Source organism: Fopius arisanus, unplaced genomic scaffold (genome assembly GCF_000806365.1).
Source record: "Fopius arisanus strain USDA-PBARC FA_bdor unplaced genomic scaffold, ASM80636v1 scaffold00002, whole genome shotgun sequence".
Classification (NCBI taxonomy): Eukaryota; Metazoa; Arthropoda; class Insecta; order Hymenoptera; family Braconidae; genus Fopius; species Fopius arisanus.
Window position 1 is genome coordinate 2,164,489 of NW_011887741.1, and position 5,932 is coordinate 2,170,420.

At 36.2% G+C, this 5,932-nt stretch overlaps 1 protein-coding gene across 1 annotated transcript in view; it reads left to right on the forward strand.

Moving 5' to 3' along the window:
* dnc (phosphodiesterase dunce) overlaps nt 1–5,932 on the forward strand; it is a gene marked incomplete in the record, with an annotated part of 36,684 nt that overhangs the window by 15,216 nt on the left and 15,536 nt on the right.

Genomic DNA, 5,932 nt, shown 5'->3' on the forward strand with positions numbered 1-5,932 from the left:
CATGAAAATCGAGGAGGTATTGACTTAAATTGAAAAATTTAAAATTTTCAGAAAATAAAATTTATCCAATCGACTGGTCTCTCTGACAGTGGGACTGCTACTGAGGCAGTTACCGAGTCGGCTGACGGGCAGACACCCCACCATTGAGTACGGCCCCCTCTTTCTCTTGGGGTCAGTTACCACCCCAGAACTGAGCCACTCAGCGGGGGTTTGAGTGACCCCACCCGTATTGTAGTACCTGACCCCAAGAAAAAGAGGGGGTCGCACCCAATGGTGGGGTGTTTACCCGTCAGCCGACTCGGTAACTGCCTCAGTACCAGTCTCGCTGTCAAAGGGACTATACCAAAGTCAGCATAAGTTTCTACTTCTCTGGATACCCCCACTCCACGTAGTTACCACTTGTCACCATGTCCCCCACTCCTAAAATCAATGTTAAAACTTATGCTGACTTCAGTATAATCGAAATTAGTATTCATTGAAATTTTAAAAATTTATGGAGTCACTTCAATTTTTTTACATGGTTACATGGGAGCAAAAAATTTAAGTGACTCCATAAAATTTTCAATTTCAGTAAATACCAATTTCGTAACGCAGAAAATAACACCCTGTCTCTCATCTCATCACCTTGAGCGATTTCTCGCTCGTCTCTCGTGTTTTTCGAGAATGGAGAAGAAATCGGTTGACTGAGCAACGGCTACCCACAGGCTGCGAACAGAAACACTTGTCTACACATAGAATTCCTGAGGCTGACGTTATTTTCGGGTCTTGGATACCATCACCTGAGGTAACTCATGTAATTACAACAAGTTGGATGCGTTCAACTACGACAATAATTTCACTTGTGGTCTCAACTCCCCGGAGAACAATCGGACATTTCATTGTTACTAATTTATATCTATTGTCCAACTGTAATAGGAAACTGGCAGAGGTAGTCCGTCTATTGTCTAGGGTTTATCAGTGAGACAATGGAACCTGAAATCATGATTGTCCTTTAACTTCTGTTATGGGTGTGGATTATTTGGATTTTTTTTTATCAATCGCTGGGGTGGATAATTATTGATTGCAGGTCTCTGACGTTTGTTTTGATGAACTTCTGCCTTATCGACGGCTAGTATTTTTTCTGGGGGATGATTGCTCTGGTGGGGCTGAACAGTCGGTGCTTCATCATCTCTCAGTTATCGGATTCTTGGGGCTAGTTGTGGATTTTGTTATAGACTCCCGGATTCAATCACGATGCTCTTCAGATATCCACTATCTTCTGTAAATACCTGATAGGGGAATTAAAAATTTTCGACGAGCTGATAAAGAGTCTGGTATCAGCTGTTGTTGGTATTCTCTGTTTTATCGGCTTCAATTGGATTTATTTGGGGTTTCGCGAGTTTTAATTCGGGATTCGATGATCATTTTTGCGACGTATTTTTTTTTTCTTCAATTAAATTTAATTCATAAATCGAGGAGGTATTCACTGAAATTTGAAAATTCGAAATTTTTGGAAAAGTATCAGGGGAGCATGACAATTGAGGAGGTATTCACTGAAATTTGAAAATTCTAAATTTTTGAAAAAGTATCAGGAGAACATGAAAATCGAGGAGGTATTCGCTGAAATTTGAAAATTCCAAATTCCAAAAAAAAATCGAGGAGGTATTCACTGAAATTGAAAAATTCGAAAATTCCAAAAAATTATCAAGGGAGCATGAAAATCGAGGAGGTATTCACGGAAATTTGAAAATTCAAAATTTTTGAAAATGTATCAGGGGAGCATGACAATTGAGGAGGTATTCACTGAAATTGAAAATTTTTTTTTCAGGTCTATTCGATCAATAATTGGTTGCAAAATTTTTTAAAGTCGTAATTTTCGGGAGAAATCGGCGGAATGTTTTTTATTTGATCGGTCGAATTTCATATCATTCAAGTGCCGGGTTTTCCCGAAACTGCCGGGAGTTTTTGCAACTTTATTCTGATAAAAACCGCAATTTCCTATTTCCTGAAATCAATAATTTTATAGAGATTATTTAGACGAGGAATTTTTCCTCCAAAGCTCGAGGGGATTCCCTGTTAAAAAAAAAAGAGAGACTGAACATTTCTGATGAAAATAAGTTTTCCGTATTTTCGGAATGAATAAAATATTTCGTTTGTATTTTTAAAAAAATTCTGGGAATCTGGACGGAATTCCTCAAAAACTCCCGGGGAATTCCAAAAAAATCGGTAATTTGGTATTTTCGGAAATCCTAGAAATAAATAGTTTCATCAGCAATTGTTATTTGAAAATCGCCTCGAATGTTAAAAAATCCTCAAAAAAACCTAAAAAAATTCCGGAAAATCCTCAATTGAGTCCCAAAAATCCCAAAAATTCTGTAAATAATTAACAATCCCCTAACAACATAAACTTTCAATTGATATCCCTTTGCGAATGGAATGCACTCAAATAGATACGTCCACTCACTTCAATTTTTTTTTTCCGTACATCTTTCCCCCAGAGACTGTCCCAATAATTCCAAAAAATCAAACCTCGTTAAAAAAAAAACTTTAACTGGAATTAAAATCGTAACATAATCAAATATAATATCTTTCCCTGTCATCTATCCTTCCGACGCAATGGGATTAATAAATGATAACAATAAACAATTAATAATAATCCAATAATAATGGGATAATCACTGCAAAAAAAAAACTCAAAATTTTTGAAAATCACGAGAAAATTGCGTGGTGTGGCGAGACATATGTCATCAGTGTAAAATGTAAAATCTGATTAAAATAAGTAACTGGAGGGAGTCGTTGGATATTTGATACGTACACACTCGTCTGTTGGCTTTTGACGTTTGAAAACCTCACCAGTACATACTAGTACCTCAGTACAACTCATAAATGAACTACGCGTGCAGTATCACGTCGGCACGCGACTAATTCACAACTTTGGCGTACACCAGTAATGACAATAGCTGTTGCGTAGTGAGAATAATTTAAATTTTTAATGACATATGTGAAACAGCCACTACAAGCCAAACGTCATAGCTGATTTATTATTCTGCGGTGTTGTGGTATCTGATGGCGCGTCAGTGCATTCGTCGTTCATGTCAATTGATTTTTAGTATCGAGTTCATTCGGAGATCATGAATTTATTGAATAATGAACGAGTACGCAGTTCTGGTACCAACGGAAACCCACTCTCGTGTTTCTCATAGAGATTCTGGTGCTGTCAGGATAACACTTCCTTTGACATCTTTTAGGAGACACAGTGGTTGTGTATCGACACTTACTAGAGCTAAAACACATCCGAGATTACTTTACGTTGCTGTTCCGTAAGTTCTCTCATTGTCTAGACTCTAAACGTCAGTATTTCACTGGAGCATCCCCAAAAAGCTGCCCTTACACAAGTTTTTTCGAAATATCTACGATACTATCGGAGATGGCCGAATTTTTGTCAAAATCATTTTTCTAGAGATAATTGAAAACTATAAAAAAGGTTCTGATGAAAATTTTGATATCTACCTCGCGTACAGAGATATTCCGCGATAGGTCGAAGCAAAAAAAGAAGTTTTATAGTTTTTGATTTTAGTTTTTAGGGGTTATATCCGTATCTAAGTGAGATAGCGAAATTTTGGTGTGAATCTTTTTTCTAGGGATGATTGAGAACTACAAAAATTGTCATTACAAAAATTTCGCTATCTATCTCGAGGAAGGAGTTATTTCAGGAAAACTCAAAGCGACGAAGCAAACGAAGTAAACCAAGTCACTCCAGCGAATACTTAAGTTTTCAAGAAATATCTCAGAATCTAAGAGAGATATCAAAATTTCCGTAAAGACCATTTTCGCGCAACTAATCAAGAGCAGCAAAAAATTCAATTACAAAAATTTTCCTATTTCCACCAGATTCAGAGATATTTGAGAAAAACTCTCCGAAGTGAATTGAGCTTATTTCCCGTTATCACCCCTCAACTGATTACCATTCTCGCTGTCCATTGTTGACGTAGGAAAGTCTGTTAAGGAAATTCGCCAACAAATTTTCAGAACCCTCAGTGGATGAGTCACTCTAGGAAAGTCCATTTCCCATTCATTGATTACCATCAGAGGGAGTAGAAAAAAAAATAAGCCCAAAGCTGGGCTTGACGCGAAGACTGACGTTCGTGTCTCCATCATGTCAGAAATGATTACACAATAATAATACGCAAAGATATTGTGTTCCAGCGAAGCGTGGAACTGGCATCCGTAATTTATTAGAGGGGAACTGGCTCTCTCTAGACAAAGCTAGTTTTTTTCCGCAGTCTTGATTTTTTTTTTTTTCTGTCCTTAATTACGAGAATGGCCGTTGAAACTCGTCATTTATATTCTCCTCGTTTGTTTACTCAGGTTCTCGTCGGTATGAGAGAATAACTCTGGAATACATTTCCGGATTGAATGGGGATGAGTTTGCTTTTGCGAGGCACACCAGTTCTCCAAAAACTGGGCAAATGTTTGCCTGAGTGCATCGTAAATCGCTGAGTGAAACTCAACTTGTGCGATATTTATTCTTGTATTGGTATTTATTCTGGTGTGTGAGTTGTTCTATAAAATTAGCAGACCGGGTCTGTTGGTTTCATAAAGATGGTTTAGATTATCGAAACACCTCCGTGCACTCACAAAATCGATTGATCGAAATATTTGTTGACGTGAAAATCTAATTGTTCTTGCGAATTTTATAATTGTATTCAGTGCGCACTGGATATTTTTAAAAACTATATGAAATATTAGAAATTATTGGATTATAAATATTATTTATTATTATATCACCAACTCCCGATCCGTTCGTGGGATAATTTCGATTTTTAATGGAGATCAATTAATTGTAATTGAAGTACTTGATTCAAGTAGTGGATGACGGGAGTACATGAATAATTCATCCATTCTTAACAATTTTTTATGTTTTTGCAATAATCCCGCGTTTTCCTGAATTTTTAAAAAACAAAAAAAAATATAATAAATGATAATATAAAATAATAAATAATAATAGAAAATCCACCGGAAAATTATCGCACGCTCATGAGCTTCATCATTAATTAAACAACAATAAAATTCGAACATGATATATTTTTTCGGGTAAATCCAATAAATAATTTGTAATTGTCAAGAATTTTTACGTAGCATTTCATAAATCATTCATAAATTATTTGTCGGTCAATTTTTATTGGACTTTTCCCACCGCCTACGATTGAAGTTCGAAAAAGGTACATTTTTGGATCATGATTATTTTTTTTATTCACAATTTTATGGGGATATTTTAGAAGAAATGTCGATCGAGATTTATCTCGACAACTGCGCGTTCATCTCCTTCCGGGCAACAATCAACACAATCATGTACTTGTATTGTACGTATTACCTCGTACGTGACAATGATTGCGGTTACGCAAGAGCAGTCATTTTGTCCTACCATCGGGGAGCATCATCTCCTTCAAACTATTAAATAATCCCTCAATCTCTTTCTCGTCAATTTCCAGCTTCAATGGACCACGAAATCACGATGTCAACTCCACTTTTGTTTTCCGCTCAATTTGACAACCGATTGACTACTCAAATAAAATAACATTCGGCGCAAGTACTTCACCCAACAAATCCTATTTGTCCTGCAATAGAAGTGTCATACTCAATTGCCAATTGCTCGAATCGATTGGAATTATTGGAATTATTGGAATTATTGAAGTAACTTAAACATTCGAGGCTATCGATTATCGTTTTCATCTCGGTTTCAGTCGAATGTACGTCTTCATCAGCTTGGGAATTGTTTTAGGAAATGGAAGAACTGATGGGAGTTACTGATAATTAATAACTAATTAGCAATGATTAAATGAGAGTAATCAACTCGCGAGAAAATTATCAATTTTCATGAAAATTGATAACAATGTTCAATATTGAATAACTCTCGATTGAAAAATGATATCGAAAAGAAAAAAAATTCTAC